We start from the raw sequence: 25614 nt of genomic DNA, 5'->3' as shown, positions 1-25614 counted from the left end.
GGCATGTTCTGTTCACGTGATAAACATTGCTTATTGACTGGGTCGGGTGGTGGCGGGTTTTAACGACACTTTTATATATTTACGCGATATTACCACAAAAAAACCCTCTATTATGGATGATATTGGTCGTGAAAGCCTACGACGTGTTAAATCGTCTGCGCCGTGCCCTTCCTGCCCACATTCAAACCAGGCCACGGCAACCGGGGCAGACATTGCAGATTCTTGATGAGCCACGTTATCCCGCGACCACGAGTGAGAGAGAGCACGCACTCTGCTCATTCCCCCTTGGGATTGCCGGACGGCTGAGTTCAAGCGTTGGGACACTCCGCGTCAAGGGGGAATGCTCCAAGTGCCGAATCGCGCGTCCCGCCTGCGACATCTGCCGTTAGAGCACGCGAGCTGCGTATTAACTCGAATGCCAAATAATGGATAATAATATAATCAGAATATGCATTTCTTTACTGGAGGAATCCGATGAGCTATAAAGCTCTTTTTCACAGATATCAAGACGTTACAACAAACAATACACAAACACGATAGGAGTGAAAAGTCTAGGAAAGGTAAAAAAAAATGACATAATTTCCGAATTCAACTAAACCATTTTTATTATCTTACCAGGTAAAGGCAATTGAGCTATTAGCTTGTTTTTCAGAAGCGCCCTGGTCACAAATGAAAGCTCAACGAAGTTGCTTATCACGTGGACATGTATAGCGGTAAAATAAATGAACCCACTTCATATATCCTTGAAACGTGCTTCTAGGAATCTCAGATACTGGGGGTCAGCCAAGGCGAGGGCGCGTGAGGAAAACACGTGTACACCATCGATTCGTTTGAGAACATGAGCTTTGTGTAATGTTACACAAAGCGTAGGTGGAGCAATAGTGCACTGCGTTACGAACCCGGCTCCTGGTATGTGATCCGTCCACCTGGGTTCGATACTCAGCCACGGCTGGCGTCACTGGCGAGCGATGTCTGTGGTGCCAGTGGTGCACCGCTCACCAATCATCAACCCACATTGACCTCCGTGGTGAAGTATGGCCATGCAACCGCCATATCCAGCAGTGGATGACAACGAGTGTTATGTTTTATGTGAATGCAATTTGAACTTTCCACACACATCGTATTAAATGTGCAGCAATATATACACACATACACAAAAGTCAAACACATTTTTGTATCACGTGATAATTACATTATGGGTCTCATTCAAATAAATGGGAAATGGGTGAAGATGCAGCTCTGCAATTCCCTGTTAATTTAAAGAAAGTTCGTCTAAGTTTGGAAATGGCTGCCAAACACATTAAATTAGGCACGTTGTTTAATTTCTTTGGAAAATGTAATTCGTCTGGGTGAGGGATCGCTCCAAGTAATTGTGTGATCTTTCGATGAATTATCGTTATTTCCCCACGCCGTTGCCCACGAACTTAAAAAGAAAATTATAACCTTGCTAAAATGATTGACGTATCAGTAATGTCTGTTTCTATTTTCCTGAAATCGCTCGACCCACTATCTTGTTGCTATAATACATTCAAATGTCCCTGCACACGGCATGCGACCCGATATAAATCTAAACATATATGTAACGCGTCTTTGTTCACTAGAAATTCGATCGCATCTTTTTGTTTGGATGACACATCCACTTCAGCCGTCGCTGACTGCCGTAGCACATCTGGTGTCGCCCTGTGGTGTGGTGATACGCTAACTCGTTGAGTAATGTGCTGCACAACGGTAGTTGTACCCCAACACGTGCGTGTGCTGGCGAAATTATTTTCAGAATTAAGAATGATTGGTAATGAGTCACGACACGTTCATCTGCTGCTCAAACCATCAACACTTCCCTGCTCCTCCAGCAGCACCTGCGGTCTTAAAAGAGCCATCAATAGTCACGACGCGATTGCCGGGGTGATCATTCATCCCGACAAGGCCCCCGAGATTGTCGGGTCGCGCTCTAAGGACTCCGAGGTCAAGGCTCTTGGTTTTCTGGGGTGGTCAGGCTTTGAGCGGTGCAGCTCCCGGTATCTGGAAAAAGCTTTTCCTTTACTAATACGGTAACACAGATATATTTGAGTCCGTCTTGAAAACTCGCCTCTTTAATCTGAACTTCACCCTGCAGGTTCTATTTATGTCCTGGTTTCCATACACGGGGCGCATTGGGATCTATGGATGAAATGCGCCTTACAAATGTCAATTATTATTATCATTACCCCGCCTAACATCAGGAGACCGATGTAAGTTAAGCAGGTTCACTGGCCATCTTCAAAGTGCAGTTTGTTGAATAGGAATGTACAAATTTGTCCAATGTTTGGGGAAATAAGGTGAAGAGCCGTATTCCCGTCTTCCCTTGCCCGATTAATCTCGTTCGTTATCTCGTCATGGCGAGCTGTTAACTCTCTCGCCTGGTACACAGGAGGTCGTAGGTTCGATCCCGACTCTGACGCCTGCTGTATATTTGGAGTTGTCATGTTCTACCCGTGGTCGCGTGGATTTTTTTTCCAGGTCCCCCGGTTTTTCCTTCCACATTTATAAACATGCCTTTTGAGTATTTGGCTTCTATAAATTTCCACACGATCAGCCACTTCATTGGCCTATCATTCGTGGCCATTTGGCTTCTGAAAAAAAAGAGTTATTTAGCTCAGTAGGACTTACCTGGTAAAATACAATAAAAAAGTGTTTAAATCATAGTAAATGTCTATCACGAAAGAAGCACAACAAACGAGACGCTTGGAAGCTGCAGTAAAAGCGCCGCTTAACAAACCGTGGTGAATCCTAATGCACAAACCGTGCCCTTATGGAAATTATATTTAAAATTAATTAACTAGGAGCTTGCATAACAGATCAGAGTGGGAGTGAGGAGTTTTTTTTTTGTGCTGGCTTTGAATGTTCGGTATAATTATGAAGCGTACATGATTATACTGGAATTACTGTACAGGATTATGATTTGCTAAACCTCATGTTCTGGCGCAGCCTCAAGATCCACCACTGTCTGTCGTGGATGTCTGGGCTCTTCTCGGTATTTTCACACGTAAAAAGTGCTTCATTGCAGTAACAATCCAGCAAATTGCACTTAGCACGTAGTTTTCTACGTGAATTGTATTCCCCCCTCCCCAAAACAACATTCAACCAAATACAAGAGCGTCGTGCACTGTATTCGCACAATAAAAAAAAACACTGAACAGGACACGAAGCAAGCAAGCAAGGAATAATGCCGAGAGGCCGATGTAGGAACACAAATAAGCCGAGGATATGTGCAGATGAGAGGCAATAGAAAACATTCAAACACGTGAAGAGCAAAGTGGTCGGCTTGGGGAGGAGACGGCGTGGTCAGAAGCGATGACGGCCAATTGTCAAAAATAACGACGGCGTGAAATGCGCTCGCGTTCAAGTGCTGCACCGCAGAATCGTGACAGATGGCAGTGGCTTGCGAAGGCCTTCATCTAGCAGCGGTATGAACGTGGCTGATGATGATTTTGATGGTATTTGCACAATGCAAGCACTTGCAATAAGTATTCTTGAGATACGCTCTTAAAAGCTGCTCTCTCGGGAGAGCCTTTCTCGCTCGTATCTCCAGGCAGTGTGGATGCAGCCGACGTTGATTCGTAATTTCCTCTTGTGTTGTTGATGTGCATTGTATGTTTCACCGCATTGAAACGAGATTAGTTGCAAAACTGGTTTCCTGATTCGTAATCTTCAAATGCGTTGATGTGTATTGTTTGTTCATAATCTCCACCGACAAGTAATTATTATTTCGAAATCTAACAGTATTTTCAAATAGGTTTAAAAAAGAAAATAACTCAACCCGGATTACTGCAACGCATTTTTCATTCCAACACGACACACATCAGTAATGAAATATGAATACGATTTTGCGTTGACGTCAGCTGGTGACGGTGACTTTGTTGTGATGTGTTGTGACATCAGTTGGCCACTAAGGGGCGGAATTGACTACACAACGCTTGCTCTCGGCAGTGAATACTGCTTTCGAAAACAACTTATGCTCAAGTAACTTATGTCACAAATATTAATACATCTGTGCGCTAATACTGTAATAATAGCTGTATTTAAAAATTTGAATCGGTAAAAAATGTATACATTTTACATTTGGCAAACATGCGAATACACTATTTTAAACGATACAATTAGTGTGATAAAAAAAATACTTTCCAAATAATCTGTTCGCATCAGCTCAGAAAAGTTGAGTCCGGATAGTGGGTGGATGGGCGGCCACGATGCGTAACAAGCGTTATAAGCGGCTGTGGGGCAGCGGAGAGCAAGCAATGCAGCAAGATCCATTGTTGTACTGCCACTGTACGTGCATGCTCATACACGTATATACTCCCCACATTCACCAATCCGCACTGACCGTGGTGGTGCAGTATGGTCAAAATAACCCCGACGACTATCACAGGGTGGGGAGGCCTCCATTCAACAGTGGATGGACAGAGGGCTGTAAATTCTGGAGTAAATTACTCCCATATGGAGAATATGCTACAGATTATAAATAATAAAGGGTTTACAACTAAGCCATGTGGCACAGAATGTAATTGATTAATTTAACCAAAAATGACATTTTCAACAGAGACTCTGTAAGGCTTACAGGCAAGGCACGATGGTGGTATTCATTAGATGACATGCCAGACACTCGTGGTCAACGGCGTCAAAGACTGTGGGGAAATAATAAAGAAAGCATGATGCCAGGACATGAATTATGGTCTTTAAAGACCAGGATGTTCATGCTTCCTCTATTTTTATCTTTATATAATGAACGGAAAGGGCTGTTAACGGAGATATTTGAGCTATGTTTAACAATTGGTAGACACGGACGTTTTTGTTGATGTAACATGAAATCATTGATTCGTGTTTACTTCGTAATTTTTTGTTAAACCGGCGAATGAGTTTTTCATAAGGGAGCTTTGCAGCCTACATTAAGCCACCCGAGTTAACTTCCTGACTTGAGGATTGACATCAGAGGCAGTATTGAGTCCCCTGTTCCCAGTCCACACGAACAGGAGTGGTAGAGTATGGTGAACAAATAAAACTTCCCCATGACCAACACGGGGAGGGGGGGGGGCATGAGGATCCAGGCCTTTGTACAGCAGTGGGGTGCCCAGTGGGGTGCCACCGTGGCGAGATGTTAACTACCTCGCCTGGTTTACAGGAGGTCGTGGGATAGATTCCGACCCTGACGCCTGCTGCTGTATATTTGGAGTTTGCGTGTCTCTTTCTCTCTCTCCCCCGTGGTCACGTGGATGTTTCTTCGGGTCCTCCGGTTTTTCCCTCAATTAGAATCAACGTCACGCGTTTAGAGCATGTGGCTGCGATAAATGTCCACGTGATAAGCCACTTTATTGGGCTTGCATTTGTGATGGCCAGGTCGCTTCTGGAAAATAGCAATACAGCTCATTGTGCCTTACCTGGTTAAATATTTAAAAAAATAGATTAGCAAAGGGCAACAAATTACATGTGTATTTAGTTTTAATGAGCATCTGTATGTTTTAAACAGAGGCTATATTTACAAACAAGCCCACGAAAGTTTGTGAAACGTGCCATATTTAACGCAAGCACGTTTCTCGCAAAATGTGATGTTTCAGTTATCACGAATCGAACATTATTTTCTGGTGTTATGTCGACAAATTTATTTGCAGTATTCCTTGCATTTATGTTTGAATTAGAGTCCAGTACCGTGTTATGCTTCGCGATACAGTTCAGTTCAGTTCCATTTATTTGGTATAGCCCTGTGAGCCATTCGGCTCTTAAATCGGGTGCAACCACAACAAAAAACAAAAACATGAACAAGAAAACATCTTAAAGTGACTATGTGACTGTGCAAACAGAAAATCCAGGAAAAAAACATCAAAATATTCCCTGATGTCCTCTTCTCCCCACCCTGTGTGCAGATACTACACACACAGGGTGAATAGTAGACACTACTGACTCTATTGTATGTAGTGTGTGTAGTAGACACTACTGACTATTGTATGTTGTGTGTGTAGTAGACACTACTGACTCTATTGTATATAGGGTGTGTAGTAGACACTACTGACTATTGTATGTAGGGTGTGTAGTAGATACTACTGACTATTGTATGTAGGGTGTGTAGTAGACACTACTGACTATTGTATGTAGGGTGTGTAGTAGACACTACTGACTCTATTGTATGTTGTGTGTATAGTAGACACTACTGACTATTGTATGTAGGATGTGTAGGAGATACTACTGACTATTGTATGTAGGGTGTGTAGTAGATACTACTGACTATTGTATGTAGGGTGTGTTGTAGACACTACTGACTCTATTGTATGTAGGGTGTGTAGTAGACACTACTGACTATTGTATGTAGGATGTGTAGTAGACACTACTGACTATTGTATGTAGGGTGTGTAGGAGATAGTAGTGACTATTGTATGTAGGCTGTGTAGTAGACACTACTGACTATTGTATGTAGGGTGTGTAGTAGATACTACTGACTCTATTGTATGTAGGGTGTGTAGGAGATACTACTGACTCTATTGTATGTAGGGTGTGTAGTAGATACTACTGACTATTGTATGTAGGGTGTGTAGTAGATACTACTGACTATTGTATGTAGGATGTGTAGTAGATACTACTGACTATTGTATGTAGGGTGTGTAGTAGATACTACTGACTATTGTATGTAGGGTGTGTAGTAGATACTACTGACTATTGTATGTAGGGTGTGTAGTAGATACTACTGACTATTGTATGTAGGGTGTGTAGTAGATACTACTGACTATTGTATGTAGGGTGTGTAGTAGACACTACTGACTCTATTTTGTGTAGGGTGTGTAGTAGATACTACTGACTATTTTATGTAGGGTGTGTAGTAGACACTACTGACTAGTGTATGTAGGGTGTGTAGTAGATACTACTGACTATTGTATGTAGGGTGTGTAGTAGACACTACTGACTCTATTGTATGTAGGGTGTGTAGTAGATACTACTGACTATTGTATGTAGGGTGTGTAGTAGACACTACTCACTATTGTATGTAGGGTGTGTAGTAGATACTACTGACTCTATTGTATGTAGAGTGTGTAGTAGACACTACTGACTATTGTATGTAGAGTGTGTAGTAGACACTACTGACTATTGTATGTAGGGTGTGTAGTAGATACTACTGACTCTATTGTATGTAGGGTGTGTAGGAGATACTACTGACTCTATTGTATGTAGGGTGTGTAGGAGATACTAGTGACTATTGTATGTAGGGTGTGTAGTAGACACTACTGACTATTGTATGTAGGGTGTGTAGTAGACACTACTGACTATTGTATGTAGAGTGTGTAGTAGACACTACTGACTATTGTATGTAGGGTGTGTAGTAGATACTACTGACTCTATTGTATGTAGGGTGTGTAGGAGATACTACTGACTCTATTGTATGTAGGGTGTGTAGGAGATACTAGTGACTATTGTATGTAGGGTGTGTAGTAGACACTACTGACTATTGTATGTAGGGTGTGTAGTAGATGCTACTGACTATTGTATGTTGTCTGTGTAGTAGACACTACTGACTATTGTATGTAGGGTGTGTAGTAGACACTACTGGCTCTATTGTATGTAGGGTGTGTAGTAGATACTACTGACTATTGTATGTGTAGGGGTGCTATGGGGAATAAACACATGGCACGGGAAGGTGTGGTTCACCCACACCTTGGTGGCTACAACAACGTCCGCTAAGGCTCCAGTGGGTATAAAGTGCGGGGAGCCAGGGAGCTCGGGGCAGAGTGTGGGGCCCGAGGCTGAAGCAACCAGTGAAGAAAGAAGGCCAGCTAGGTGAGACCCTGGAACTCCTGTGTCCGCTGCCCTTTTCAGGGCCGGCACAGCAAGCCAGTGGTGCGGCCCCAGAGCCCCAGAGTCAGAGTCCTTCTAAGGGCCGGTCTGGTCGGCGGGGTGCCGAGATCTGTGCCTAACCAGGGCCGGATCTGATAGCCTCCCTTAGAGCCCTACCAGGAGGAACTGGGAGCCTAGAGCTTAGGCTAGAGAGCCTGGGGTGTGTTCCTGAGTTATACGGGTGGAGGGGCCGCTACCCCTTCTAGTGTAACCCTTGTTAAGGTTTAAATAAATAGTGCTGCTTCTATTCTGCCGTCTCCGTGTCCTGGACCCCACTACATATGTAGAGTGTGTAGTAGATACTACTGACTATTGTATGTAGGGTGTGTAGTAGACACTACTGGCTCTATTGTATGTAGGGTGTGTAGTAGACACTACTGACTATTGTATGTAGAGTGTGTAGTAGATACTACTGACTATTGTATGTTGGGTGTGTAGTAGACACTACTGACTATTGTATGTAGGGTGTGTAGTAGACACTACTGACTATTGTATGTAGGGTGTGTAGTAGACACTACTGACTATTGTATGTTAGGTGTGTAGTAGACACTACTGACTATTGTATGTAGGGTGTGTAGTAGATACTACTGACTATTGTGTGTAGGGTGTGTAGTAGACACTACTGACTATTGTATGTAGGGTGTGTAGTAGATACTACTGACTCTATTGTGTGTAGGGTGTGTAGTAGACACTACTGACTATTGTATGTAGGGTGTGTAGTAGACACTACTGACTATTGTATGTAGGCTGCGTAGTAGACACTACTGACTATTGTATGTAGAGTGTGTAGTAGACACTACTGACTCTATTGTATGTAGAGTGTGTAGTAGATACTACTGACTATTGTATGTAGGGTGTGTAGTAGACACTACTGACTATTGTATGTAGGATGTGTAGTATATACTCTTGACTCTATTTTATGTAGGATGTGTAGTAGATACTACTGACTCTATTGTGTGTAGGGTGTGTAGAAGACACTACTGACTCTATTGTATGTTGTGTGTGTAGTAGACACTATTGACTATTGTATGTAGGGTGTGTAGGAGATACTAGTGACTATTGTATGTACGCTGTGTAGTAGACACTACTGACTCTATTGTATGTAGGGTGTGTAGTAGACACTACTGACTATTGTATGTAGAGTGTGTAGTAGATACTACTGACTCTATTGTATGTAGGATGTGTAGTAGACACTACTGACTATTGTATGTAGGGTGTGTAGTAGACACTACTGACTATTGTATGTAGGGTGTGTAGTAGACACTACTGACTATTGTATGTAGAGTGTGTAGTAGACACTACTGACTCTATTGTATGTAGGGTGTGTAGTAGATACTACTGACTCTATTGTATGCAGGGTGTGTAGTAGATACTACTGACTCTATTGTGTGTAGGATGTGTAGTAGATACTACTGACTATTGTATGTAGGGTGTGTAGTTGATACTACTGACTCTATTGTATGTAGGGTGTGTAGTAGACACTACTGACTCTATTGTATGTAGGGTGTGTAGTTGATACTACTGACTCTATTGTATGTAGGGTGTGTAGTAGATACTACTGACTCTATTGTGTGTAGGATGTGTAGTAGACACTACTGACTATTGTATGTAGGGTGTGTAGTAGACACTACTGACTCTATTGTATGTAGGGTGTGTAGTAGACACTACTGGCTCTATTGTATGTAGGGTGTGTAGTAGACACTACTGACTATTGTATGTAGGCTGCTTAGTAGACACTACTGACTATTGTATGTAGGATGTGTAGCAGATACTACTGACTGTATTGTATGTAGGGTGTGTAGTAGATACTACTGACTATTGTATGTAGGGTGTGTAGTAGATACTACTGAATAATGTATGTAGGATGTGTAGTAGATACTACTGACTCTATTGTATGTAGGGTGTGTAGTTGATACTACTGACTCTATTGTATGTAGGGTGTGTAGTAGATTCTACTGACTATTGTATGTAGGGTGTGTAGTTGACACTACTGACTCTATTGTATGTAGGGTGTGTAGTAGACACTACTGACTATTGTATGTAGGCTGCGTAGTAGACACTACTGACTATTGTATGTAGGATGTGTAGCAGATACTACTGACTATTGTATGTAGGGTGTGTAGTAGACACTACTGACTCTATTGTATGTAGGGTGTGTAGTAGACACTACTGACTATTGTATGTAGGGTGTGTAGTAGACACTACTGACTATTGTATGTAGGATGTGTAGCAGATACTACTGACTCTATTGTATGTAGGGTGTGTAGTAGATACTACTGACTCTATTGTATGTAGGGTGTGTAGTAGACACTACTGACTCTATTGTATGTAGGGTGTGTAGTAGACACTACTGACTATTGTATGTAGGCTGCGTAGTAGACACTACTGACTATTGTATGTAGGATGTGTAGCAGATACTACTGACTATTGTATGTAGGGTGTGTAGTAGACACTACTGACTCTATTGTATGTAGGGTGTGTAGTAGACACTACTGACTATTGTATGTAGGGTGTGTAGTAGACACTACTGACTATTGTATGTAGGATGTGTAGCAGATACTACTCACTGTACTGTATGTAGGGTGTGTAGTAGATACTACTGAATAATGTATGTAGGATGTGTAGTAGATACTACTGACTCTATTGTATGTAGGGTGTGTAGTTGATACTACTGACTCTATTGTATGTAGGGTGTGTAGTAGATTCTACTGACTATTGTATGTAGGGTGTGTAGTTGACACTACTGACTCTATTGTATGTAGGGTGTGTAGTTGACACTACTGACTCTATTGTATGTAGGGTGTGTAGTAGATACTCCTGACGCTATTGCATGTAGGGTGTGTAGTAGATCCTACTGACTCTAATCCATGTAGGGTGTGTAGTAGACATTGACTATTGTGTGTGTAGTAGACACTACTGACTATTGTATGTAGGGTGTGTAGTAGACACCACTGACTCTATTGTATGTAGAGTGTGTAGGAGATACTACACATATATGCCTTTTTTTGGAGTGAGTCGACAATTGTTGTAAACTTGTTGGATCAATGTTCTTGGGTCTTTCGGTAAAGTCACGTAGATAGGTTCAAAGAAAATAACAAAAATAACAAAAATAACAAAAAAACTACGACGTTTCGATCGCAACACAAGCAATCGTCATCAGGAGAAAAAAGAGTGGGAAAGCTGCTGAGGCAGGCTGTTTTAAAGGTTTGAAATGGGTGTAGCCCAAGGGTCATAAACGAAGTGGGCGTGGCTAGTGATGTTAAAGTGAGAATTTACATGACAATGTAAGGTCGGAGAGCTACCTCCACGACAATGAAGGCGGCCATTGTATAGTGAGAGATTAGCATGTCAATGTATGATCGCAGAGCCACCGCCACATCGAGGACACGAGCGACGGTGGCTGTGTTAGTGTGAGACATTTAACCTGTTAATGTAAAATCAGAGATTAGCATGTCAATGTAAGATCTCAGAGCCACCGCCACATCGAGGACACGAGCGACGGTGGCTGTGTTAGTGTGAGACATTTTATCTGTTAATGTAAAACCAGAGAGTCGAAAATAACTACTAACATTTGGAAGGTAGGATGGAAACATCACAGCCAGTTATGACTTAAACTGGTTGATAACGTCCTTCCAATGAATGCTCAGTTTGTTCCCATCTTCTCAGTTCAAATTGTGTCTGTGTCTATATATATGGATGGCTTCATGAACGAATCTTTGTTGAGAGCCAGTGGGCTTGCAAAGTACCTTCGTCTTAGAGAAATAAATTTCGTGTGAGCCCACATCATTAAAACAATGATCAGCCATGGCCAAGGTATTGGTTTCAGATCTGCCTTATGTTCACGAACACGGTCCGAGACATGTCGCATATTTTCTCCAATGTAACTACTGCCGCAGACACAGCTTAGTTTGTAGACGCTGGGGTATTGCATGTCAGGGATCACATCCTTCACAGATGGGATCAGATCACGAATTTTATGTACTGTGTTAAATCCAACCTGGATCTTGTGTTTGCTCATGATTTTGGAAATATATTTAGTGACCCCTGCTATGTATGGCAAGGTGATGGTTTTGATTGGGTCCTCAGATGGTTCTTTCCCAACAGTTGGGGTGATAGCTTTATGGATTGTGTGGTCTGAATATCCATTGATCTTGAGAGCTTGGTGTACATGTTTTAGTTCACTGGCTAGGTGATGATGGTCGGAAATGCATTGAGCTCTATGGAGTAGAGTTTTGATGAGGGAATTCTTCTGGGATGGATGGTGTTGGGAGTCAGGTTTTAGGTAGGCATACTTATGGGTGGCTTTTCTGTAGACAGTGCCCCATTGAGCCATCTGGTCTCTTTTCAATTAAAATATCCAAGAATGGTGACTTGCCATCCTTTTCCACCTCCATGGTGAATTTGATGGCTGGATGTATGGAATTAATGTGATTGAGGAATTGGTTCAGAGCTGGTCGGCCATGTGGCCAGATGACGAACGTGTCATCTACGTACCTCTTCCACAAGGACGGACGTAGGGTGGATGCTTGGATGGCATCTGTCGCTTAATTTTCCATGAAAACATTGGCTACAACTGGAGATAAGGGAGAACCCATTGGGGTACCTTCAACTTGTTTGTAGGGGTGGGGTCCACTTTCTATTACTTTTATTCAGTCCGCCTTGCGAAAGGCTCTCAGTCACAGGGGGCGTGGTCTGCTCGACTTAGGGGGCGTGTATCCCCGACGATGGCCGGGGCGGGGCCTGCTCGGAAAGGGCGTGGCCCACAGGCGGAGGGGGGCGTGGCGTCTCCCGGAAGTCCGCGGCGACGTCACGCGGATCGGAAGTGGCTGTGTCGTCGCGCGTCATGTCGGAGCGAGTGGCGAGCGTTCGGCGGCGCTGAGGCGTCTGGCGAACAATAACAACGGCGGTCGTCTCGCACAACTACCGCTAGCTACGGCGACGACGCCGGTGGCCGCGGCGGCGGCAGTACCAATCGCAGCCGGCAACAACGACGACCACGTAAGTACAGTGCCTCGCAGCTGTGTGTGTGGAGTGGCCGCGGAGATACCCCCCCCACCCACGTAGGTCCGCGCGCTCCATCGCTCCGCGACGTGTTATCGCCAGAATTCTCTATTTTTTTTTGTTTTCAAAAATTACAGTGATTGTTAAAGCACGGTTACTATCGTTGCTCGAGGTAAACGCTCCCGTAATGACGCGATTACACGAGGCTCTGCTTCGCAGGCGAAGCTTTTGGTTTCAAAAATAACATTGAGCTTCGCATCAGAGGCTATGTTGGGCCCTCCCGGCTCACTGCGTTTCGGTAGCGAACACCGTGGCAGTTTGGGTTTTGACTTCCCTGAGGCTCATCAGCAGCAGCAGGCAGTGGTCAGCCCGTGGGCTTCATCACCGGTCGTGTGGGCCGATGAGTCCCTCTTTTTGAAGTCGGAAATTCCTCGTCAGTTTGCTCACGTAATGAAATGATGTTGGAAAACATTGTGAAGGCTCGTCGGCTATTGGGCCCGAATTGTTTTTGTTTGATATTTGTTGGTGAAACTCGTTCGAGTGTGGGTGTCAACCGAGGAGGAGATGGAGCCGTGAAATCAGGTGGTGCGCGGATGCTAGGTGGATTATTACCATCGCAGCATCATTATAGGTGGCGGCGACTTGAATGCGGCTATCATCCAGCAGTGGAGTGAACAAAGCTGCCGATGATGATGAAATCACAGACGTGTGTATTTTATTTTGTTGGTTTAAACAAAAAAATACGGTGCGTGGAGGATTGTGTGTGGGTTCACCTGCGTGAGCTGACCTTGGGTGGGGAAGCGGCTCTGGTCCCCAAATGGGGCCCGCGGCTCGAGTTTGGGCGATTCGGCCGCTTGCCAAGCACGCCGCGACGTATCGATTAAAACAGATTGTGAACGTTACATTGCGTCGAATCGTGTCGTTTAGATTCGTGAGATTGACAGTGCTGGGCAGACAACAAACAGTACAAAGGATACGGTGCAAACGCATTTCGAACCCAGGTATCCCTTGAATAAGATAGTCGTGGTCTAAATGAGCTTGTAACCTGGTTATTAGTACCGAGGTAAACGGTGGTTAGAGTGGTTAGCGTAAAGCGGTATGAGCTAGGCGGCCAGAGTTCGAATCTTTTTATACTGGAGGAATCCGATGAGCTATAAAGCTCTTTTTTCACAGATGTCCAGTAGGGGCGGTTCAGAAAGTTACGATGCCCGGACACGGCTAATAACAACAATCAGTGGTGGGCACACACCCCAGTGAGAAAGTGCGGTAAAAACAAAAAACCCGCGGCCAACATGCCCTGGGAAGGCCTTCGTCCAGCAGTGGATTGGCAAAGGTTTGTAACGTTCCGTTGTAATTATAGTGACGATAAACGAGACCGTGCAACCAAAACAGTAAACTCATGGATTCATTGAACGTGTTTTCCGAATCGTGCCAATGGAATCTCGAAGGGCGTTCGTTAATCATTGCGTTACAACCTCGGAGCGATCCTTCTTATTTAATATCTTGTGTGCATATTTGTCGGAATGCAAGCCCATTACCATTTTACAGACGGGTGGCCCCGTCGCAAACGAGAGCGAAGCGGCAAATCAATGGGAGTAATGTCGGTGGAATCTGAGTCAGCGTTTCCCGGCCTGTGGCATCATTGCTCCGGTACTTGTCAGGCACTCGGCGGTCAGGTCATTGAAGCTTGTGACGGCGGTGATCGCTGCACTTTATGTGAATAATCTCGAGTGAACTACGGCAACCTTTTCATCATTATTACTACGTGTTGGATGTCAAGTTAATGAACCCACGAGGTGTGTATTGCAGCTGAGAGCCCTTGTCTGAAAGGAGTGTTGTTTGGTACCACCGACCCCTTAAGCGGAGGCAGGTGTGTTATTGTGCAAGTCGTAGTTTCACTCTGTTGACTTATGCGCGCTGTGTCGTTGATGTCTTTGCTTCAGTGTGTTCTTTGGTAAAAAATAATACTTACCTATAACTTTACCTTACGTCTTGTTATAAAAGTTCACCGTATTTATTAATGTTGTGTGCGACATTTGAGTTGACTTTCTCTCCTGCATCACCTCCGATTAGCATGGTTGGTACGTACGGTGCAAAATAAGTTCAACATCCAGTACATACATCACCTATCACCGCTTTATCATCAATCATTACTATCAATGCCATATATCCATAACACGACCATCAGTCTTATTGTAACAGTTCACCATATTGGTGTTGTCCTTGATACCGAATTCCCTTTCCGTAGTTCAGTGTTACAATGTACTTTCACCCATCACTGAAAACACAGCATCGCTTCCCCTGCTGACACCATCGCTTACACCTCGTAAACCTACCATGTCTACCTAAATCTCTTATCTTCAAGCTTTGGGGGATGTTGGATACTGCTGCTATATCCTAGAGTTTAACATTACACCTGGCATGCACCTGTGCATCAACACTTCTGTTGCTTGGGCATTTGTGGTTTATAACTAGCGTACTGTATATACTTAAACTGGTGTAAGTTTCATCAACCCTATCACTCTTAATATCTGCCTTCTCTCATCGGTATTTGCTCAGTGGAAGTAATTTTGTTCATTCCATGCCTCCCACTTGACTAATTACAATACTGTGCATTTCCGATAGATGTTTTGTTTATTATTGTTGACCCTGAAGTTGTTTATTTTTAAACCACCATTGATAGTGTGTACTTTTTTACGTAATCTATATGCAATTTTATTTCCTGTATACACAACATCCTAACGGTTACATTTTGATGTTATGTTTTGACTGCATTGTCTTATAAGCAACTCTTATGTCTTGTATTAAACGAGTGCATGTTATCTTCTTTGGTTCTTTCGGTAAAGTCACGTAGAATGAGAATAAAATAATAAATTGATAAAATAAAATAACACAATATTCTCACGACGTTTCGGCCACAACACAAGCGGACTTCATCAGGTGAAGGGACGAGACTGTCTGGAGGACACAGCTTAAAGGTCACGATCTGAGCGTGGCTTTTTCACTCCAGCGCTGTCCTCCAGACAGTCTCGTCCCTTCACCTGATGAAGGCCGCTTGTGTTGTGGCCGAAACTTCGTGAGAATATTATTGTGTTATTTTATTTTATCAATTTATTATTTATTCTCATTCTACGTGACTTTACCGAAAGAACCAAAGAAGATGAATCCTTGCAGTCACGAAAGCTTTAAATTGAAGAGTGCATGTTATACTGTTACCTTAATGTTGCTTGTGAAGTTATTTACGATACATCAACCTGCATTATAAATAATGAAGTTGTCACGATAAAATAGCATTACAAATACAGCATTCAATCACTATTCAAACAGGACATTGTAATTCATTCCTGTCCATGCATTGCAATGCCAATGATTCATACATATTTACACATACAATTTAGAGCAAGGTCATTGAAATATTAGTGTAACTGTCGAAACACTTATTTACCAGCAAAACACTTTTCAATTTAGACTTCGCAAAAAAACATTTGGTCAGCTGGTCTGAGTGCATGAGACATGATATTTCACGAACAAACTAAGCAAATCTGATTTAAGCGGTCCACCTTCATAGCGTAAAGCATTTTTTATCCTCTAAGCAGTGAAGTCGAATACTGACATTAATCTTCATTTTACATATGAATTTGTACATGCCTTCCAACGATGCTAGACTATCCTGTCATGCACATAACCAATAAGTGCATGAAGAAATTCAATGTGTACGATCAATTGAAACTTTTGTGCATATGTTTCTATTTAATAGTGTAATAATAAAATCAGACTGCCAATTCAGTGAATCATATGTAAGCATCTTGTAAGACATTCTACTGAATTATGTGGATTGCATCTAATATATAGGTAAGTTGATGGAATAAGTGACTGATGTAGTTCCGGGATGTTCTAGAAAGGTCCATCTATTTAGTGTCATCCTCATAACTGGGGGTTGATGCCCATGACAGATGCTTACCAGCTGGCATGAACTTCAGCATTTCTCATGGAGTCGATCCATCTTCTCACATTGTCCTAACAGGTGATCGATTTTATTCCTCATCCTCTATTCATTTCCATTTTACCATTCAGAAACTATGAAGGTTTAAAAATACAATTTGACCAAAAAGATCAGTGCATCTATGCTCATAGCTATAAAAATTATGAAAAATTTTCATTTTTTACCGGAGCCTCAAATTACAGGGAGGTGGTTAATGGTTTTTATTGGGGGTTGGTTATCCTAATGTCTCGTGCTAATTTTCCTCCATTGGATGTAGATGCTAATTCTGATAGGGAGTGAGCAAAACCTGCTACTAATTTAATCAAATGATGGATATTGGTTTTGTAAATTAAAGAAGGAAAGTGTTACATATTATGTCTGACACCCACCTCTTTCAATCACAGGTATGTTATAGAATAATCTAATTAATTTTACAGATTATCATGCCAATTTAAAATGACAGTAATTGGTCATTTTAATCTTGTTCCCAAAAACAATGCAACGAACCCACTATTGACCTCTTACAGGAGTAAGTGTTCAAGGAGATTGAGCTCGTGATAGCACAAATGTCTACCTCCTCAACAGTTCAACCCTTCTCTAAGCCCACTGTCTCATATGGCAGGCCTCCTGAGTCAAGGCCAGCAAGAGGACGTAATGAAGGAAGAGTGCGTGAAAAGGTATAACGTTTGAGTCTTTCAAAGAACTAGAAGTGCAACATATAAGGGAGGAGGACCATGATATATAAAAAATTCAACTCGGTACAAAAAGTTAGCCCAGTAAAGCTGATGAGTGTCTCCCTAACCACCCAAGCATAGTTGATTAGTTTATCTGATCCATCTCTCTCTGACCAAATTAGACAAGGCCATCTTGAAAGAATCCAAGAAGTCGCATATGGTTACCGCCACTGGAGTATGCTATTTTCACTCAGTCTGAGAGAACCATATTTGTTATTGGAGGGTAGGCAGTCAAAATGTACATAATTAATATTACTCTGAACACTAATTTAAGAAATGCTCTCGAAGGCAGAAAATATATTTACATTTTCCATTTTTACATGGATGAATGTTGTAGCTGCCAAACTGTGTCATAAGTAACAATTAACGTGACCAGGAATGTGCATTTAATTTTTCTGAATGAGGTTTTTTTTAGAAAACAGGGCTCGTTCAGCATGATTGTTTTGTTCATTTTGCATTATCCCTTTTTTCAGTGTACCGTGAATATGAAATCCATAACAGTGCGTCTTGTCAAGTTAAAGCGTCCCCTGCTCAAGTGAGCAGGCCACGATCATTTTCTAAGCAGTTTCACCATCATGGCCTTATCATTCACTCGTCCTTAATCTGTTTTCTGCTTCAAGGAGTTTATATTTATACACATAAAAATGTGACTATGAAGTAAAAAGCACAAATGGTCACAAATGCTCTGATACTCTTCCCCTAAATTTTAAAAGTGTGAGGATCTCATGCTAGCGGAAATATATTTTGGGTATATATTACAAAAGTAAAAGTCATGTATTGTTCAATATATGTTTCGTCTCCTCACTGCTGAGAGTTGAATTTGTATTCGAGTGGAATGTGAATATGATGATTATTTTCCCAAAACGTAAGAAATGCCTTTCTTGGGTAGGCAACAAATCTTGTTACAGGACACATAAATTATAAGCCATTATCATCATGGCCCAATCGCGTGTAGTCACTCAAAAGTTGTTTTGTTGGCATCTATGGAAAACGTTTTGAAAATACTAAATGTTTCTTAAGACATTGCAGTGCTCAAGGGGTCCCTCCCCCCCACAGTGCTATAAGGAATTTCACGTGGGCTTCGACATTGTATTGTTGTTTGTAATACGTAAAACATTTAATGAATGTGAGTTAATAAATGAGAAACCCAAAAGAGGAACATGGAATCGAGAACATTGGTAGATTAATGACATCATTCAGAATGAGTAATGACAGAGTTGCAGCCAAAGAATGGATCTCGTCTGAGTGGATGTGGACCAAGATGAGCCGATGAAATCAGTTCTTGTACAGGCGCCCGGTTGATTGTTACATCTCAGGCTTGCGGGCGACATGGCAGCTTGGGGAGATCTTCATACAGCAGTAGTTTGACCATCGTATGAAGGCTGATGATGATAGGACATATCACGGTATAGGAACAAGTGAATGTTTATGTAGTTGACAAAAATATATGATGGATGGACAAACGGACATGCAAAGAGCGAGACCAATAAGTGAGATACGTTTTGTTGTCTCGGGGAAATGTTGACTGGGCTAACTCTACAGCACGCCCGTTCCCTTGGCCTCCTGCCCTCACCAAGCAAAAAAACATGTACTGAGTGAGCACACTGTACTAAAGAGTTTGCAGACAGTGTGCAAATTGTACTAGACTTCTGCCTTTTATTTGCTTTGTATTTTCCGGCCTGACCAAACAAGTGCACAGTGTGCTCGGGCAAAAGATCCTCCTTTAATTTGTTTTATTGTACTTAAATCAACAGCAACAGGTTTCCAAACAAAACTTTTGCTTGGAATTAAATATCACTGCAAACTAGCACAATAACAATTATATTTTGGTTTTCAATTCCAGCCCCAAAAAACCCCCAACGTGGCTTGCACGTCTTAATGTTATTCTGACTGCAGCGTCTGCTTAAAAATAATAGGAAGCACAGATTGGTGCAATAATAAGGGTATGGAGCATTATTGCATTTGCCTTAGTATAGCATACCGTTTAGATTTAAATTTTTTTTTTAAATAAAAGGAATTAAATTATATGCTTAGGATGCCTTACAGTTCCCAAGACAAAGTGTTGGACATTAATGGGTGGCAAATGACAATTGAAAACAGTTTTCTGGGCAATGGACTGGCTTAACAGCTTGGTTTTATTTTATCTGCTGACCAAATCCACTTCGGCTTTGGACTTATATTGTTATGAACATGATCGCAAACCGTTTGGTATGACATTCTTTTTCAGAAAAAAATATTTGTTGATGTATATTGCCCTTTAGGGGTGTTACTATACAGGTGACGTGACTTTACAGAAAGAACCAAGAATATAGGTATTCACTCCTTTCACAATTCAGTGAATTGGTGCAATTCAGGGTTGCAATTCAACTGATGACTAGATTATTTTTTCAATATTGTCGTGAATTTAGTGGCCTTGTGTCGTTGGATGGGTCGCATGACCCCATTACGAACAACACATCCTCAACCACTGTCCACTGCTGGATGGAGCCCTCCCCAAGCTGTTGCCTTTCCTTACAGTCCTGCGATGCCACAGTCTATGATGCCGGTCCTGTGCGTGCCCCGGCCTACTTGCTCGATCTGTGCTGTGGTGCTCCTCTTGGGGGCATTCTCCCCAATGGGGTCATGGTGACCATTGTGTCAACAGTCTCATCCATAGGCCGTCCTTCTTTGTTGGCGTGTCCTGACCAAGCCCACCTTTATACATTTTCAACTGGCTGTTTGATCCATCTGTTTCTCTTTCTGTCTGTTAATTTAATATCCGTATTTCTTGGTACACCTTTCAGCTTTTGTTTCATTTTCTTTGTCAGTGTTCTTGTTTCCAGGTCATGCATCTTCGCAGGTAATATGCACAAAGTCAAAACATTTGCCTTAATGTACAATGGTTGCTCCTTTTCATCATGAAATAAACATTTCATAGTACTAAATCCTGCTCTTGTTTGCCTCTATCATGATTTTAATCTTTTCCACCTTCATTAATTGCCATATGTATATATAGGTGTGTTTTCCAGTTGTCCCTCCAACAATTGTTTTATTTTTACATGCATCCTTGTACACAATTTCCATTTTTCCCATTTTTCCCATTTTTCCCATATCTATCTTGAGTCCAAAGTCACGGGCACTTTAAAAGCATTAAGCATGAGATTATGAATCGGAGAACACTAGGCAAAGTTTATGAAGTTCTAAAGAAAGGGAGCCTGAAAACATTGGAAGGATTTTGTTAATTGGTAAATCACAAATGGTGGCCCTTAGCAAGATGGAACAATAACAAATTATATCATAAAGCGAGTGAAATAATCGTACGCAGATGTCTTACAAGTGTTTTTATGCCACAAGAGAAAAGTGTATAATCAGATGAAGATATTCCAGATGTCCCACCTGACAAAGTAACCACTGTGCTTCACAGTGCACTTAAAGGGAAATCCTTCTTACCAGATGGAATATTTGTGAGCTTCATCAACTGTTGACAATTAAAGTACGTATTTACTAAATGTTTGCACAGAAATCCTCCAATTAGAGATGATCATGATTCAAAAAGTTATATTGTACGGAATTGAAGCATTACAGGCTCATTAGCCCACCACAAGGATATACGTTATTCATGAAGATCACAGTGAACTGAATAATGCAAAATGTTGAGGCCCACCCAATGGCTTGGGCAAGCTGGATTAATGAAAGGGTTTTCTACCATCGACCACACATAGTATCAACCAGATTTGAAAATAGACAAATGAGGATAAAACAATACTTTGCCTGTTTTTCTAGATAATGAATAGGCATTTTATTCCATGGAAATTAAGCAGTTCTCGTAAGCTACTCATGATAAATACGAATTAAAGTTGAGTCTAACGACTGGCAAAGCGAACCGCTATATTTAAATAGCGTGAAGAGTAGCAAAATACGATTCAGAAGAGTCGCGCAACGAGATATTCCATCAAAGGCAATCCATAGCAATATTACATTCCTGGAAAATTGGATTGGAGAAATAAAGGCATAACAAACAGTATTGCCCATCTCATAAGACACCAGAAGCAGACCTCATCACTTACTGTGGTTCATTCAAACAGACAATCTGGGCTGGACTTTTATTTTAATTATTAGCCTTTTCGATACGTGGCAAACTGACAATCGATTTTAAATTTTTCTTTGTATGTGTTATGGATCACACTAAAAACTGAACCCAGCGTTTAGGTTGTTGCTCGTAAAATTTAAGCCTTGTAGGTTCTGATGAATAGACTCTGTTTTGTGAAAGCTTTTTTTCATGCATTTTTTTAAATTCATAATATCATTACTATTATTGTAATTTACAAAATGCAATAGCACAATCATATTTTCAGAGCAATACACTCCATAATTGCGACTGCCATGGGAATGTGGAAATGTCTGCACAGGCTTGAGGCTGCCAATGTAAAGAAGTTACCATTCAATGGCTCGTTTGAGTGAGAAGGCACTGGATATTTTGTGTTCAACAAAAGCCTTGGTGCCACCGCAGCAGACGTTCATGTTGAAACCATTTGAAATGTGATGCCCCAGAAAAGGGCAGAGGCATGATTCACCGCGCTCACTGGCTCGCTGCTCGTTGCCATTTACGCACCAGAAGGTCCATCATAGCCCACGTCTCATCGGCCGCAGTTGTGTCATACCCATTACGACGGTGAGACACGCCGCTTCCTTCATGCTGTAGGAGATGTGGCGCCTGCTTTCACTGGCCGTTACGTAACGGTCAGCCCTTGGTATAAGTGGAGATATGGCCGCGAACAGTAAAATGTTTCATGGATTGAGCATACTGTAAAGCATTGTCACATTTTAACTCCTATTTATTCGAAGACAGAGGACGATACTTTAAAACCATACGGTGACAGTTTTATTGTTTGATGGTCTGGTGGATAAGTAAAGTTGAGAATACAAATTTTCTTCAAAACATTAATCGTTGTGGATAATCATGACCATCAGCCTATACACTGCTGTTTAAAGGCCTCCCCATGCCATTGCCATTCCTCGCATTTTTGCGAATCCACAATCCATCACACTTCTGCACATAAACCGGATAATAATTTGATCATTAATGTTTTTGCCATATTTTCTGCAGTCCAATTTTTGGAAACGATCTTGGTATGTTGCTGTGAATAGCCTTGATCTGAGAGTATTTTCTCTCTGGACTTCATATTTATCTTTTGTCTGTCTATGCAATCTCAGTGCAGCAGCTGTGTCTTTGTAAATGTTTTTGTAATATCTTTAGATACATTTATTTGTTTTTATTAAGGCCATGGTTTTTCAAAGCTCGGATGACTGCATTGGTTTCTACTGAATCGGATGCCTCTTTTATAGTTTACAAAAGCGAGGCATAATGGTGTATGAAATTCATTTCTAGTGGAATGATGACTCAATTCAGCTTCTTTTCAGAAGGGAAAAAAGAGTATTTTTCTTTCATGCTTTATTAAACCACAGAGATATATTATTATGTTTTTCCCAGGAAAGCCTTTCAGAGTCTCAAGACTTTTTCAGGAGGATCCTGCCAAGTTTTCACAGTTGGGGGCGATGTTGCTCTCTGCAATTCCCATTGAGTAATTTGCAGGTAGTTTTTCAATTCCAGTTTTATTGTGGATTATCTTTTAGCGATGGGAGGAAACTGTAGAATCCGGAGGAAACCAATGTAGAATAATGCGATAATTATGAACTCCGCACAGAAAGGGGCCCCAGTCAGGAATCAATCCCAGGTGATTATTTTCGAGACACACAAGCATTATCACTGTGCCACACATACTGCATCTACTCCCACATGGTAGTTGAGACGTTAGAGTGCAGCTTCAACACTCATTTCCATTGAGCTGCTTTGGTGGCAGTGACTGGCAATGCCCATGGCAGCCATCAACACTACCATTATTATCTTCATCAGTCAGTAATGGCAGTGATGGTGGCAGTAACTACAGTAGTAACTTTGTCTATCATCGTCATTCTAGTCATAATAGTTTCTTATCTGTTAAAGATTGCGCAAGATTGAATGACTTTCGCACCAAACTGTTCGCAGACTTTATATTTTCGACTAATATCATGGCTAATAGGATTATTTTATTTCGATTTAAAGCTTTCGTGACAGCAAGGATTAATCTTCTTTGGTTCTTTCGGTAAAGTCGGGACGACAGAGCTTCAATTGAAGCTCTGTCGTCCCGACAGTTCTGTTCTTTCACCTGAAGAAGGCTACTTGTAGGAATAGGTTTTACCCTTTTAACTGGCACAAAAACTGACACCTTTATTCAAGGCATCATGTTTGCAATAACCACAACACAAGCAGTCAAAATGTTATTGCAAACATGATGCCTTGAATAAAGGTGTCAGTTTTTGTACCAGTTAAAAGGGTAAAACCTATTCCTATATCTTGTTTCTGGCAAAGGAGGTCTCATAATGTAAAGGCTACTTGTGTTGTGGCCAAAACGTCGTGAGAATTTTATTGTCTTATTTTATTTTATTATTTTATTCTCATTCTACGTGACTTTACCGAAAGAACCAAAGAAGAGGATTATTTTAGCGTCCATTCTGTGACTCACAGCGTCTATTAAATAACAGATAATAGAAGTGCAGTTCTACAGATAACACAATGTAACACAATTTTTGTTCCTGGGGAGTAAGTGTTATTTTGTAATTGCTTATGGCTAAAAAGTATAGAAAATGGCTATTATTCCCCACAAACTTTGCTTTTGTGACCAGGACAGTTATATTTTGAAATTTACCATTTTCATTGAAAAAAACAGGCGAATTTGTCTTTTTGTTCACATAGTTAGAAAACAACAACATATGAATCAAAATTAACATGAATTTATACTAAAGTAATCCAAAAATTACTTGAAAAGATTTAGAAGTGAGTAGTTTTTCGTAATTTACGATTCTACTGTAAATCACTTTCACGAATCAGCCCCCAAATGTAGTCTTCCATCATGTTCTTGTTATACTGTCCTTGGTAGCGGCGTTCAAAGTCCAGTATATCCTGGTGGAAGCGCTCGCCTTGCTCCTCCGAGTGCTCCCATGTTCTCCTTGCATTTATCAAGATGAGCATCAAGGATATGGACTTTGAGGGACATCCTACAGCCCATTGTGCCGTAGTTCTTCACCAGTCTCAACCAGCTCCACATAAATTTTGATTTAAAGCTTTCGTGACTGCAGTAATTCATATTCTTAGTTTTTTCGGTAAAGTCACGTTGAAGAGAAACAACAAAATAACAAAATATATATAAAACAATAAAAAATTCTCACGACGTTTCGACCATAACTCAAACGGTCATCATCAGGTGTGTCGGTTTGCATAAATTTATTTTGAAAACGGCATGTTTATTTATTTATATATATAAAAATAACGTTTGCGTCACGCGCAACGATGGCTGTTTGCCAGGACTAGTCCATCTATTTTTTTAGATGGACAAGCACGTACACCAAGCTCTTAGGGCTAATGGTTACTCCGACTATACAATCCGCAAAGCTATCACTCAAACCATGAAGAAGAACCCTCTTGAGGAGCCTTTCAAAACCATCACTTTACCCTACATTGCTGGGATCACAAAAAAGATCTCCAAAATCTTGAATAAACACAAGATCCAGGTCCGTTTCAACACATTACATAAAATCCGTGATCTGGTTCCGTCTGTAAAAGATGTGATTCCGGACATACAATACCCTGGTGTCTACAAACTAAGTTGCCTCTGTGGTAGTAGTTACATTGGAGAAACCAAACGCCATATCTCGGACCGCATTCGTGAACATAAAGCAGACCTTAAACACGGTAGGACCAACACCTCGGCCGTAGCAGATCATTGTTCTAATTCAGTAGGCTCACATGCCATTGACTTTTCCAAGACGGAGGTTCTTTGTAAGCCATCTGGCTTCCATGAGAGATTCGTTCATGAGGCTATCCACATATACAAACACAGAGACAATTTCAACCGAGAAGATGGATTCTATCTTAGCAATCATTGGAAAGATTTGATAAATCATTTCAGTTCTTGATTGATTGTTCACGCTTACAGTGCCTTTCAGACAGCATACATAAAAACAAATTTC

The 25614-nt window shown here is 41.5% G+C and overlaps 1 protein-coding gene across 4 annotated transcripts in view; it reads left to right on the top strand.

Moving 5' to 3' along the window:
• Positions 1 to 12274: 12274 nt before the first annotated feature.
• Positions 12275 to 25614, top strand: part of BTBD7 (BTB domain containing 7) — a 69029-nt gene continuing 55689 nt past the window's right edge. The window contains exons 1-2 of one of the 4 annotated variants that reach the window (XM_076071148.1): positions 12276 to 12849; positions 17457 to 17511. The gene's annotated coding sequence lies outside the window, so the exon portion shown is untranslated. Of the gene's footprint in view, positions 12850 to 17456; positions 17512 to 25614 lie in introns of all 4 variants that reach the window. The other 3 variants (XM_076071149.1, XM_076071147.1, XM_032964181.2) reach the window with 3 other exon arrangements.

This window comes from Petromyzon marinus, chromosome 31, assembly GCF_048934315.1.
Source record: "Petromyzon marinus isolate PM22_M1 ecotype Great Lakes invasive population chromosome 31, UKy_Petmar_22M1.pri1.0, whole genome shotgun sequence".
NCBI classification, from domain to species: Eukaryota; Metazoa; Chordata; class Hyperoartia; order Petromyzontiformes; family Petromyzontidae; genus Petromyzon; species Petromyzon marinus.
Note: the sequence above shows the minus strand (reverse complement) of the source record. Positions and strands in the feature narration are given on the sequence as shown.